Here is a 12,537-nt window from a genome sequence, read left to right on the forward strand (position 1 = left end):
TTTTATATATAAGCTACCCCCAATATTTCTTTTTGCACTAGAAAACGAATATCTGATATTTTTCTTTTTGCACTAGAAAAAAAATGAGGTCTCAGAAATTCAACTAGCCAATGAATAAGATTTTCGGATTGAATAATCGATTAATTAATTAGTCCTAACAATCTTATTCATTCTCTCTAACCAAGTTGGCTTGCGACTAGTACTTATAAAAGGTTTCTTTTGGTGGAGATAAGAACTTTTTTATGCTTAAATGAATATTTTTTCAGAGAGAGAAAAATACAATAATATTCTAGATAGAGATGCTCTAAAAATATATATACAGTAGAGAATGAAAATTGTGCACCTTTGTTCTGAAGGTTTCAAAGTGTATTTATAGTTCATGAGTCTTGTGCTTTTGTGAAGAAGAGGGTCTGCAGTGTAATTACCCTGATAGTATTTAATGAAGGATAAATATCTCTTACATTTGTATTAATGTTTGATGGGAATATGGTGGGTCCTTGGATGACTTTTATACATCAAAAAGGTGTAATCTTACCCTAATAACATTTAATAAGTAATAAATATCTCTTGCATCCATACTAATGTTCAATGAGAATATGTTGGGTCCTTTAAGGACTTTTATACACCTAAAAGATGTAAAGAGATTAGGGTCCAAGACGTCAAATGCAGTTAAGCCTATGAAGTCTGAGTTCTTCTCGAGGTTAGACCTAAGGGAGGATGGTCATTCCCTTGGGCATGCCCAAGGGAAGATGGTCGTTACCTTGGATTTGGCTAACTACTAAGTCTTAGTGCCTTGAGTTTGGCATGTTTGCTAGTCCTATATTATCTTGAACTTGGCTGCCTGCCAAGTCCAAGTGTGTTGGACTTAGCGGACTGCCAAGTTCAAGTGCCTTGGATCTGGCATGTTTGTTAGACATACATTACCTTGCACTTGGCTAACTATCAAGTCCAAGTGTCTAGCATGTTTGTCAGACTCACGTTACCTTGAACTTGGCAGACTATCAGGTCCAAATGCTTTGGATCTGGTATTTTTGTCAAATCCACATTACATTGGACTTGGCTGACTGCCAAGTCCAAATGTCTTGGGTCTAGTATTTTTTTTCCAGACCCACATTACCTTATTCCCTTGGGCGTGCCAAGGAAGGATGGTCATTCTCTTGGACGTTTCAATGGAGGACGTGCATTCTTACGAGCATGTCAGGAGCTTGGCTTACTACCAAGCCTAGCATGCCCGGGGCTTGGCACGCTACTAAACCCAAAAGCGTCTAGGTGGTGGTAGCTGCCAGACCCAGCATATCAGGGCTTGGCACACTATCAAGCCTCTACTAGAGACATGTTAATTCCTTTGGGCGTACCCAAGAGAGGAGGGTCATAAAATAAGTTTATCAAAATCCAAGTTACGGGGTAAACTTGGTTGCCAATGGGTCAATATTGAAACCTCCCGACCCGTCTACACACCTAGTCCATGTTCCAAATCAAATTGTCTTGAAGTTGTCATGACATGACATGACATGACATAGTCAACTTAACAAGTTTAAAAGCAAGTCAAATAATTGATAAAAATGTGTTTTAGGTTACATATAAATTCCAATGTGACATAATTTTTTTTTTAAATAGAGGAAATTACCCTTGACATTATATAGTTTGGTCGAAATTATATTTGTCTACAAAGTTTTGAAAATTTACACTTTGCAACCTAGGTCAAAGGAAAACTTCAAATATGATGAAATATTACTTGTCTACCCCATATATATTATCATTTCACCTTCTCTCTGACTTTCTCTTTCTTCGATAAACAATATAGATCCAATGATTTCTCTCAAATTAAACAACAAAAATACATATTCAAATTGATTTATCACACAAACTCATGTTTCATCATGGTTGTCTATACGAGGTCATGGAATCTCACACATTTTCAAATTGATTTATCGTAGGATTTGGGTCTTCAAAATTTAAGATGGGTTTTAGAGAATTAAATTGAGAAACAAATATTCTAAGTAAAAATTTATTCATGGAAATAAAGTGGTGGATCTTAGTCTTATTATTGGGTAAGGATATTTTGCTTTGCTATTGAGCTGGATAAAAAAGAGAAGGCTTTTTCATAGGACACTAAAGCTAGTTTTAACCGGTAAATATAATCCTACCCACTTTATCCATGAAGTGTCCTCTTTTCAATTGAGGAGGGGGCATTCGATAAAGAGAAAAAATCTAAGAAATGACTCTTGCTATTACACCCCACTCAGTATTGCCCAATCTGCGAACTACATACCACCATTTTACTTAGGGTGTGTTTATTTTAGTTTCTGTTTTTGCTTGTTGTGGGGTACAACCCTCCACAACAAAAAACACAAGAGCAAAAGCAGCAAATTCATGCTTTTTCTTTTGTGTATTTTGCTTTTAGTGATGGATCCACTACTAAAAACAAACACAGTTGCAAAAACAAGCATACATTTAGCTAAGATGAAGTGTGATTTATGCCTATTAAGATGAAGTGTGATTTATACCCATTTAGAGTTGTAGTTTGAAAAGTAGTTGTCACGGGGTTAATTTTTCGCAACTAACCTTAACCCAATGCGGCAGTCTAGCCCCAACTAGACTCAGCCTTGCCTCACCCTTTCACTCGTGTTTTCCTACGACTATGTGTTTCACTCACTCAAGGAGGTTCTCACACTCGCCTCGTCGTAGACAACAAGTAAACACAAGCAACACAAGCACACTAGAGTTTTACAAGAATCCCTCTCAACCTTTATTTATCTCGTCAACAAAGGAATACACAAAAATGGTGTGTGCTATGCACAAATCGCATGCTACACAGCAGAGGCTTGGCAGCCTATTTATAGCCAAATGTGAGATTCCATCCTCACCTATAATCCCCTAATTTCGGGGCATAGTGGAGCATTATCTCCCCCATGATCACCCTTTACATGGACTAGTGGAGCACTACCTTCCCCATTATCCTTAGTGGGTTGGTGAAGCACTTTGTCCTCCATTATCTGGCCCCTCCACCCATGATTCTGCCTGCCCTCATAGCAGCCCCAATTGTCTGCCTTGCTGTGTCAGCTGCTGACTTAGAAAGTCCATTGCCTAAGCCCCACGTCCATGCCAAGTCGCCAGCTCAAAGACTTGCACAGACCCTTGCACGCTGCCTGCCGAATTCGTTTCTGCCGCAGTCCATCGCTGCCGAATTCTAGGCAATGTGCCTTCGTTGGCGCGCCCCGCGCCTAGACCTCTAACAAACCACCCCCACTAGAAGAGTCCGACGTCCTCGTCGGAATAGACGTGAGGTAGTCTTGTATTTGATCCTCAAATTGCCACAAGTCAGTATCTTTCTCCCATGAAACCTCCTCATTTTTCTTCCATTTTACTAAGAATTCTGTCCGCCGATTCTTTTTATGTTGGCCAAGACGACGATGGTCCATGATCTTGACGATCCCATCATCAAATTGCTTGTGAATGGTAGGAGGAGCTCGTTGTGACTTGCTTCTTTTTGGATCCTCGTTGTCTTCATAAAAAGGCCGTAAGTAACTTACGTGAAACGTAGGATGAAGTTTCAGCCGTTCGGGCAGCTTCAGCCTATAGGCAACAGCACCTACCTTTTCGATGACTTCGAAAGGTCCATCGTACCTTGGCACCAGCCCTCGGTGCTTCGTCCCCACAATTTTCTTCCAAATCTGCGGAGTTAACTTGAGCAACACCTTGTCGCCCATACTGAATTCCAGCAATCTTCGCTTTTGATTGGCATATTTGAGCATTCTTTTCCTTGCCTTGCGCAAGCTATCTTGCGCTTGCTCAAATAGCTCCTGCCGCTCCATCGCAAACCTGTATGCTGCTGGACTCTTCCCACCCGATATCTGCACTGCAATCTCCGCAGGAGTTTGGGGTTGAGCTCCCAAAACTAGCTCAAACGGACTTGCTTCCGTTGCCGAGGATTTTTGAAGATTGTAGCAAAACTGCGCACTATCTAGCAACTCCAACCAGTTTCGTTGCATTGCTGTCACGTAGTGTCTCAAATATTCCTCTAGCAAAGCATTTATCCTTTCCGTCTGCCCATCGGTTTGCGGATGGTTCGCAGTTGAAAACTTCAGCCTTGTTCCCATCATGTTGAACAATGTTGTCCAGAATCTGCCCGTGAATCGCACATCGCGATCGCTCACAATGTCTGAAGGCACTCCAAAGTACTTCACCACGTTGCGGTAGAATAATTCGGCGGCCACTTCGGCTGTACACACCATCGGGGCAGCGACAAACACCGCATACTTGGTGAATCTGTCCACAACAACCATGATTGTGTTCATGTCATCCACCTTTGGAAAACCAACAATAAAATCCATTGAAACCGACACCCAAGGCTTTTCTGGAATCGACAGTGGCTGTAACAAGCCTGCCTCTCGTTGCCGCAAAGTCTTGTCTTGTTGACACACTAGACAAGTCCTTACGTAAAGTTCCACATCATCCTCCATCTTCGGCCAATAATAAGTTTGCGACAAGAGAGCAAGCATCCTTTCCCGGCCAGGATGTCCAGTCCACTGCGGATCATGCGTCTCCGTCATTAAGTATTTTCGCAGCTCTCCCTTTGGCACGAAGATTCGACCCCCTTTTGAATAGAGTAGGTCCTGCTCTAACCAATACCTCCGTATTGTCCCTTCTCGTACAAGTTCCACCATTTTCTTGTACGCTGCATCCTCCGTAGCAGCTTGGCGAAGTCGATCCAGCATATCTGACTCCACCTGAACAATAGCAAGAACAGTAGCTATTACCTCGCGTCTGCTGAGTGCATCCGCAACCTGATTGTGGCTCCCCGGTTTGTGCTCCCATACGAAATCATATTCGGCCAGAAATTCCTGCCACCGAGCTTGTCGTTGCGACAATTTCTTTTGCGTCTTGAAGAATGTATTAGCAACATTGTCGGTCTTGACAATGAATTTTGGCCCCAGCAGATATACTCTCCATATGCCAAGGCAGTGCACGACTGCCGTCATTTCCTTCTCGTGTGTTGAGTAATTCCGCTCCGCATCACTTAGCTTCCTACTCTCGAAAGCAATCGGATGTCCCTCTTGAATGAGCACTCCACCAATAGCCCTATCCGAAGCATCAGTATTCACTTCGAATGGCTTCTCAAAATCAGGCAGCCCCAAAACTGGAGCTGACGCTACCGCTGTCTTCAGCTTCTCAAAAGCTTGCTCGCAGTCAACTGTCCATTCCCATCTCCGATCCTTCTTGAGAAGATCTGAGAGAGGAGTTGTCTTCTTGCTATATCCCTCAATGAACCGTCTATAGTAGTTTGCAAGCCCCAAAAATGACCTCAATTCCGGGACTGATTTTGGTGTTGTCCATTCAACGATGGCTTGGATCTTCCGTGGATCCATCTTCACCTGTCCTTCTCTAATTAAATGGCCTAAGAACATAATTTCAGATTTTGCAAACTCACATTTTTCCTTCTTTACATACAGTTCATGTTCTCTCAATCTACCTAAGACTTTGGAAAGATGAGTTACATGTTCTTCAATTCCTCTACTATAGATTACAATGTCATCTAAGTAGACTACAACAAAATTGTCTAAGAAATCATATAACACATCATTCATTAAATTACAAAACGTTGCTGGAGCATTTGTTAGGCCAAACGGCATAACTAGAAACTCGTACGAGCCATACCTCATCACACAAGTAGTCTTATGCTCATCTCCGTCAACAACTCTCACTTGCCAATACCCCGATCGCAAGTCCAACTTCGTAAAGATCGAAGCGCCACACAATCTGTCCATCAAATCCTGAATCAAAGGAACAGGATATTTGTTTTTGATTGTTACCTTGTTTAGTGCTCGGTAGTCCACACACATGCGAAGGCTCCCATCCGCCTTCTTTTGGAACAAAACCGGAGCACCATATGGAGCCTTGGAAGGTCGGAAAAATCCTGAATCAATCAGCTCTTCCAACTGCTTCCTCAATTCGGCCAATTCTTTTGGCGACATTCGGTAGGGAGCTTGAGATGGTGGCTTTGCCCCCGGCACCAGCTCAATTCGATGGTCGATGGCCCTCCTGGGCGAGAGTTTCTTCGGTAGCTGAGGCGGCATCACATCTTCGAATTGCTGCAGCACGCTAGCAATCTCTTTCGGCACCTCCTCACAATAGTCGGCTTTCTCCTCCACTATTGTTGTTAGAAAAACTTCCCCTCCTTTCCGCAATGCCTTCTCAATAGCAATTGCCGATATCAAGCTCTTCTTTCCTTTCACAACGTTCGCAATTGCGACGTTTATACATGGGATGAAACATGGGCATCCCTCACTCGCAACCATGATTCCATTGAGATATGGCATTAATACAATCTTGGCTTTCCGTAAGAAATCAAGGCCAAGAATAATGTCGTAATCATCAAGAGTTACGACCAACACATCTTGCTTACCTCTCCACCGATCCAGCACTATCGGCACATCGTAAGACATCCCAGCAATCCTTTACGCCTTCGAGTTCACTGCCTTCATGGATGTCTGGCTATCACTCAGCCGCAAGCCAAGTTCCTTCACCAGCCGATCTGCCACAAACGTGTGGGTTGCGCCTGAATCCAGCATAGCATTTATGTCTTTGCCATTTATCCCGATCTTCACATACATCAGGTTGTCCGAAGCCCCTGGCTTCCCTTTTCTCAATGTATCAATTCTCGCCAAGTCTTTCTCAACATGGCAGGTTTCGGCAGCCGCATCCCCTGATTCAGCTACCAGGCAGTTCAACACACGCATAGGATTGACGCGCATGACTACCCCCTCTTCCTCATCGCTATTCCCAGCTAGAATAGCATTCAACTTCTCCCTCTTTGGGCATTCCCTCGCAAAGTGAGGACCATCACAAATGAAGCATGTAAGGTTCGGTTTAGTACCATTACCTGGTGTGCTCGTAAATTTTGACTTGCCTTTCTCCGCGGCAGTAGCCTTTCCAGCACCCCCACCAAACTTCTTCTTTGGCCTTTCCTCCTTGCTCTTCCCTTTGAAGGAGGCTGATTTATAGCTCTCTCTCGTAGGAGCTTTATAGTCCACCAAGTTGTCCGCGGCAGCAATAGCAGAAGACAGATCCTTCACATTCTGTCGTCGTAGTTCCGCTTGCGCCCAAGGTTGTAATCCGGACATAAAATTGAACAACCTGTCCTCCTCGGACATATTCTCGATGTCGAGAATTAAAGAACTGAAAGACTTCACATAATCACGAACTGACCTGTCTTGTTTGAGTCTTTTCAATTCGTCTCGTGCAATCCACGATGTGTTGTTCGGGAGGAACTGCTCCTTCAGCTCCTTCTTGAGACGCTCCCATGTCTCAATCTTTGGACGTCCCGCACTTAGATCGTCTTTAGTTCTCGTCCTCCACTAAAGCTTTGCGTCACCCGTGAGATACATCACGGTGAGATCAACTTGTTCTGCTGCGCCTATCCTCGCAACATTGAAGTATTGCTCCATGTCCCATAAGAAATTTTCCAGCTCTTTGGAACTTCTTGCTCCACCAAAACATTTTGGTTCGGGCAACTTAGGCTTAGAAGAACTTACCCCAAGAGGAGTGTTTGTGACTGCCCTCTTTAGAACAGCAATCATCTCTTCGGCAGCAGCCAATCGCTCACTCGATTCTGCCGCAAGCGAGATGTACAAGCTCTCAGCCCGTTCAGCGCTTTCTATAGCTTCCTTCAAGCGCTCCATTATAGAGCGATCTTCCTCTTCCTCGTCTGGCCCTATCAAAGTCTCCAGACGTGTAATCCGTTCCCGAATGGCTTCCATGGCTTTGGGTTGCACGTTGTTGAATCAACCGTGCTCTGATACCAATTGTCACGGGGTTAATTTTTCGCAACTAACCTTAACCCAATGCGGCAGTCTAGCCCCAACTAGACTCAGCCTTGCCTCACCCTTTCACTCGTGTTTTCCTACGACTATGTGTTTCGCTCACTCAAGGAGGTTCTCACACTCACCTCGTCGTAGACAACAAGTAAACACAAGCAACACAAGCACACTAGAGTTTTACAAGAATCCCTCTCAACCTTTATTTATCTCGTCAACAAAGGAATACACAAAAATGGTGTGTGCTATGCACAAATCGCATGCTACACAGCAGAGGCTTGACAGCCTATTTATAGCCAAATGTGAGATTCCATCCTCACCTATAATCCCCTAATTTCGGGGCATAGTGGAGCATTATCTCCCCCATGATCACCCTTTACATGGACTAGTGGAGCACTACCTTCCCCATTATCCTTAGTGGGTTGGTGAAGCACTTTGTCCTCCATTATCTGGCCCCTCCACCCATGATTCTGCCTGCCCTCATAGCAGCCCCAATTGTCTGCCTTGCTGTGTCAGCTGCTGACTTAGAAAGTCCATTGCCTAAGCCCCACGTCCATGCCAAGTCGCCAGCTCAAAGACTTGCACAGACCCTTGCACGCTGCCTGCCGAATTCGTTTCTGCCGCAGTCCATCGTTGCCGAATTCTAGGCAATGTGCCTTCGTTGGCGCGCCCCGCGCCTAGACCTCTAACAGTAGTAGTGTTGTAAGCATATGCTTATGTGATTGCAACCCTAAATAGGCACCTAGTAGGTCGTAGTAAAAAAAGTTTATTTAAAAGGATTACATGACAATTTGAAAGCATTATTGTCCTATTAATGGTATTTTGTATTGTTGGTCAATGGGTGAATCTTAAACTTTGTGGTATAAAAAAGAAAACATTTTAGCTTAGCATTTTCTTTAAAAGCTTAAATTTTTTGCCTACTCTCACCTGTTTTAATCTACATGTTCTTACATCAGAAAACCTTTCTAAATTTCTATCATTTCTTCTTACCCATTTGCACCCTTCTTGAATGTGCATCTGTAACTTTTTTTTTAATTATTGGTGAGCAGTGAACGAATATAGGTTGCCCATCTGATTTTTCTAGCTAGATTAGTTTGCAAATCACTCCAATCTCAAGTTAATTCTTTGTCTTACTGTACACCACATATTTGATAAAAATCCAAAATAAAATAGCAATCTTATAATTATGCTAGTTTTGCAATTTTACACTAAAAATAATAGAATAATATTTTTAACTCTATGGAATTTTCATTATTTTAATGAAATAAGGGCTCTTTAGTCATTAAATGAAAAATAATAGAAAACTTGCAAATAATCTTACAATTGTTTTTGACTTTTTTTGGACGTGTCAGGTAGAGAATATAAATTGTTACACATACACCAAAATTTAGGTTGTTAAGTATATTTTTTCAAAACTCAATGGCAAGTGCAATTTCAACCAAACTATAGGAGGTTAGGGATAATTTTCTCTTAAAATATTAAGATGATGACCTATCAAATTGATCCGGGTTTCGTACCTTAACTCGCCTAACCAATAACTTGGGTCATTGACTTTATCGGGTTTTAATTGTTTTTAGACTATTTTATATTTAATCATACGATGAAAAGAAATAGTTGTTCATAAAACTAAACACCAACTCAATGTCAGGATGTTAATTTGAGACCTCAATAACTTCATAGAAAGCAAATTGAAATAAATTATGAAACTCAATTCTTAATCAACCAAAGCTAACTACTAAAACCTATGACCCGGGTCATGGACTCAATTAGATTCAATAATTTTATATATATAATTTAGAACAAATTATACAGCAAAAAAATAGACATTTGTAAAATCTTGAACTAACTAAATATTGGGTTATTTATATGAGATCACGATAAACCTACAAATATGAAATTGAAAGAAATTATATTGTCCAATAAAAAAGTCAATAACATATTAAAGGATGAAAATAAAAGAAAAACAATTATAAATGAAAACCAATAAAAATCATATTGTTAATGATCAAATTGGAAACAAAAAAACAATCTAAAAAAAAGAAAAAAAAAGGTTTATGCATGTAAGCCTGGTGGTCCACCTTGCTTGGAACAAAAAAAAAAAAAAGAAAAACAAGACCCAAACACGTGAGCCTAGGGAAGCCCACGTGCCTATGTCTGCTATTTTTTTTATTTTTTATATGGTGGTCCAGCGTGTTTTGGACCAAACGTGTATTGTGAAAAACTAAAGGGATGGAAAATGGGTATGTTGCAAACTAAGAGGACCATGGTAAACTTTTTTAGGCAATTTTGAAATGACCATTTAGTTCCTTTGTGTTCTTCATATTGGTCTCTTGTCTTTCAATTATATCATTCCTCAACAAAACCGAAGTAATTAGCCTTCAATTTATCCATGGAAGGGTGCAATTGATGAGTAAACTGTTTAATTACCAAAATGAAAAAAAAAAAAACAATTCATTGTGGACTCCCTAAATAAATCCATACTTAGAAAATTTTTGTTTCTCAATTTAATTCCCTAAAACCCACCTCAAATTCTGAAGACCCAGATCCTACGATAAATCAATTTGAAAATGTGTGAGATTCCACTACCTAGTATAGACAAACATGATGAAACATGAGTTTGTGCGATAAATCAATTTGAATATGCATTTTTGTTGTTTAATTTGAGAGAAATCATTGGATCTACATTGTTTATCGAAGAAACAGAAAGTCAAAGAGAATAGGTCAAATAATCTATTGTTGGGAGTCTCTAATTGTTATAATATATATTTGAAATTTTCCTTTAACCTGGGTTGCAAAGTGTAGTTTTTCATTACTTTATAGACAAGTGTAATTTCGACCAAACTATAGCATGTCGAATTTGCATCTTAGGTTGTGAGGCCGAGATAATCTCGTAGATAACAAATAAAAAAGACTATGAAGCTCAATTCCTGACAAACCTAGGTTGCAAATTGTAATTTTTCAAAACTTTATAGACAAGTGTAATTTCGACCAAACCTAATTGTATGTCAAATCCGCATCACAGGTTGTGAGGTAGAGATAATCTCAAAGAAAGCAAATAAAAAAAACTATAAAGCCTAATTCTTGACATATCTAATATAGAAGGATAAAATAAAAAAAATCAATTAAAAATGACAAAAAAAGGAATACCAACAAAATTGAGTAAGTCCACCAAACCCCGCAATCCAGATTATGGAAAGAGGATAACTTAATAGAAAGAAAAACAGGAAAAATCATGAACTCAATTCTTGACCCAACCTAATATTGAAGAATGAAATAAAAAAAATATATTTGATTTAAAAAAAGATAATAAAAATACTCGAGTTAACTCGGACTACCCCACCAAACCCTCAATCTAGGTCATGATACTGGGATAATCTCATAGAAATAAAAACGAAGAAAGTCACGAAGCCTAACTTTCAACAAACCTATTGTTGAATGATAAAATTGAAAAAGAAAACCAATAAAAAAAAGGACCAAAAAAAAGACTGATGTCAATCAGGGTTAACTTTTCAAACTCATAACTTGGGTCATGGGAGCGGGATCACCCCATCAAAAAAATCATAAAGCCGAACTTCCAACAAACTCATTGTTGGAGGATAGAATTGAAAAATAAAATCAATGTTAAAAAAGGACCTAAAAGAAAAGATTGATGTCAACCCATGTTAACATTTCAAACTCATGACCCGGATCATGAGAACAAGATCACCCTATTGAAAAAAAAATTATAAACCTCAATTCCTAACGAACTCAATATTAAATGATGAAATTTAAAAAATAATTATTTTTTTAAAGGACACAAAACCAAAAATAGCAAACAAAAGAATGAGAATCAAATTTGACACAAAAACAAAATAATAAGACACCTTTCAATTTTGGCATGCCATCACGAATCTTGAGGAGAAGAGAGACATGAGAGAGAGAAGAAGAAAGAAAAGGTTGTTGGAGTCTCATCGTAGCTTTTCCATCGACACGCGTCATACCATGTGCAGGATTTGGTCATGTCGCTTCCAACACAATCACGGACAAGTGTTCTGCCACCGCAGGAAGACACACACTTAGTTCAAACGCAACAACTTCACCCCACATGTGTCATACAAGTTGTCTTGCCTGTCATTTTCAGTCACTTAAAAGTTTTTTTTGTTTCAAACTTTATCCCAAAACCTTAATTATTTTAAATCAATAAAATTAAATTTTATCTGCAAAATTGAGCATCAAACGCTTGTCAGAGTTCTTCCTCAACATTATAGGATCCCTATATCTAGGCAACCGAAAAAAACTATAAAGTACAATCCCAAATAAACTAAATGTGAATAATCAAATTGAAAAAAAAAATAAAGGACCAAAAAAAGAAAGAGTGAGTCTTTCCTCTCGTGCAATTTAGTTCCCCATGTTTGCTAGAAAAAATGGCTTAGTAGTTATCTAGTGTTCAAATTTAGTTTCACACCTTTAATTGTTTTAATTTAATTTAACTTGGTTTAATTTTATAAACTTGAGCATCAACTAAGAGTCGATTTTATTTCTCAATACCGTGAGTATCCAATACCAAGCTAAAAGAAACAAATAACAAAGTTCGGCCCCAAATTAATCTAATGTAAAATGATCAAACAAAAAAAATTAAGTGACTAAAAAATTAAAGAACAAAAAAAAAAAAAAACACGGTGTGAATCATCGGTGTTTCCTCCTATATGTTACAATGAAGTGAAAAGCTTATGCTTTTTTT

The sequence above is a fragment of the Populus trichocarpa genome, chromosome 1, assembly GCF_000002775.5.
Source record: "Populus trichocarpa isolate Nisqually-1 chromosome 1, P.trichocarpa_v4.1, whole genome shotgun sequence".
Lineage (NCBI taxonomy): Eukaryota > Viridiplantae > Streptophyta > Magnoliopsida > Malpighiales > Salicaceae > Populus > Populus trichocarpa.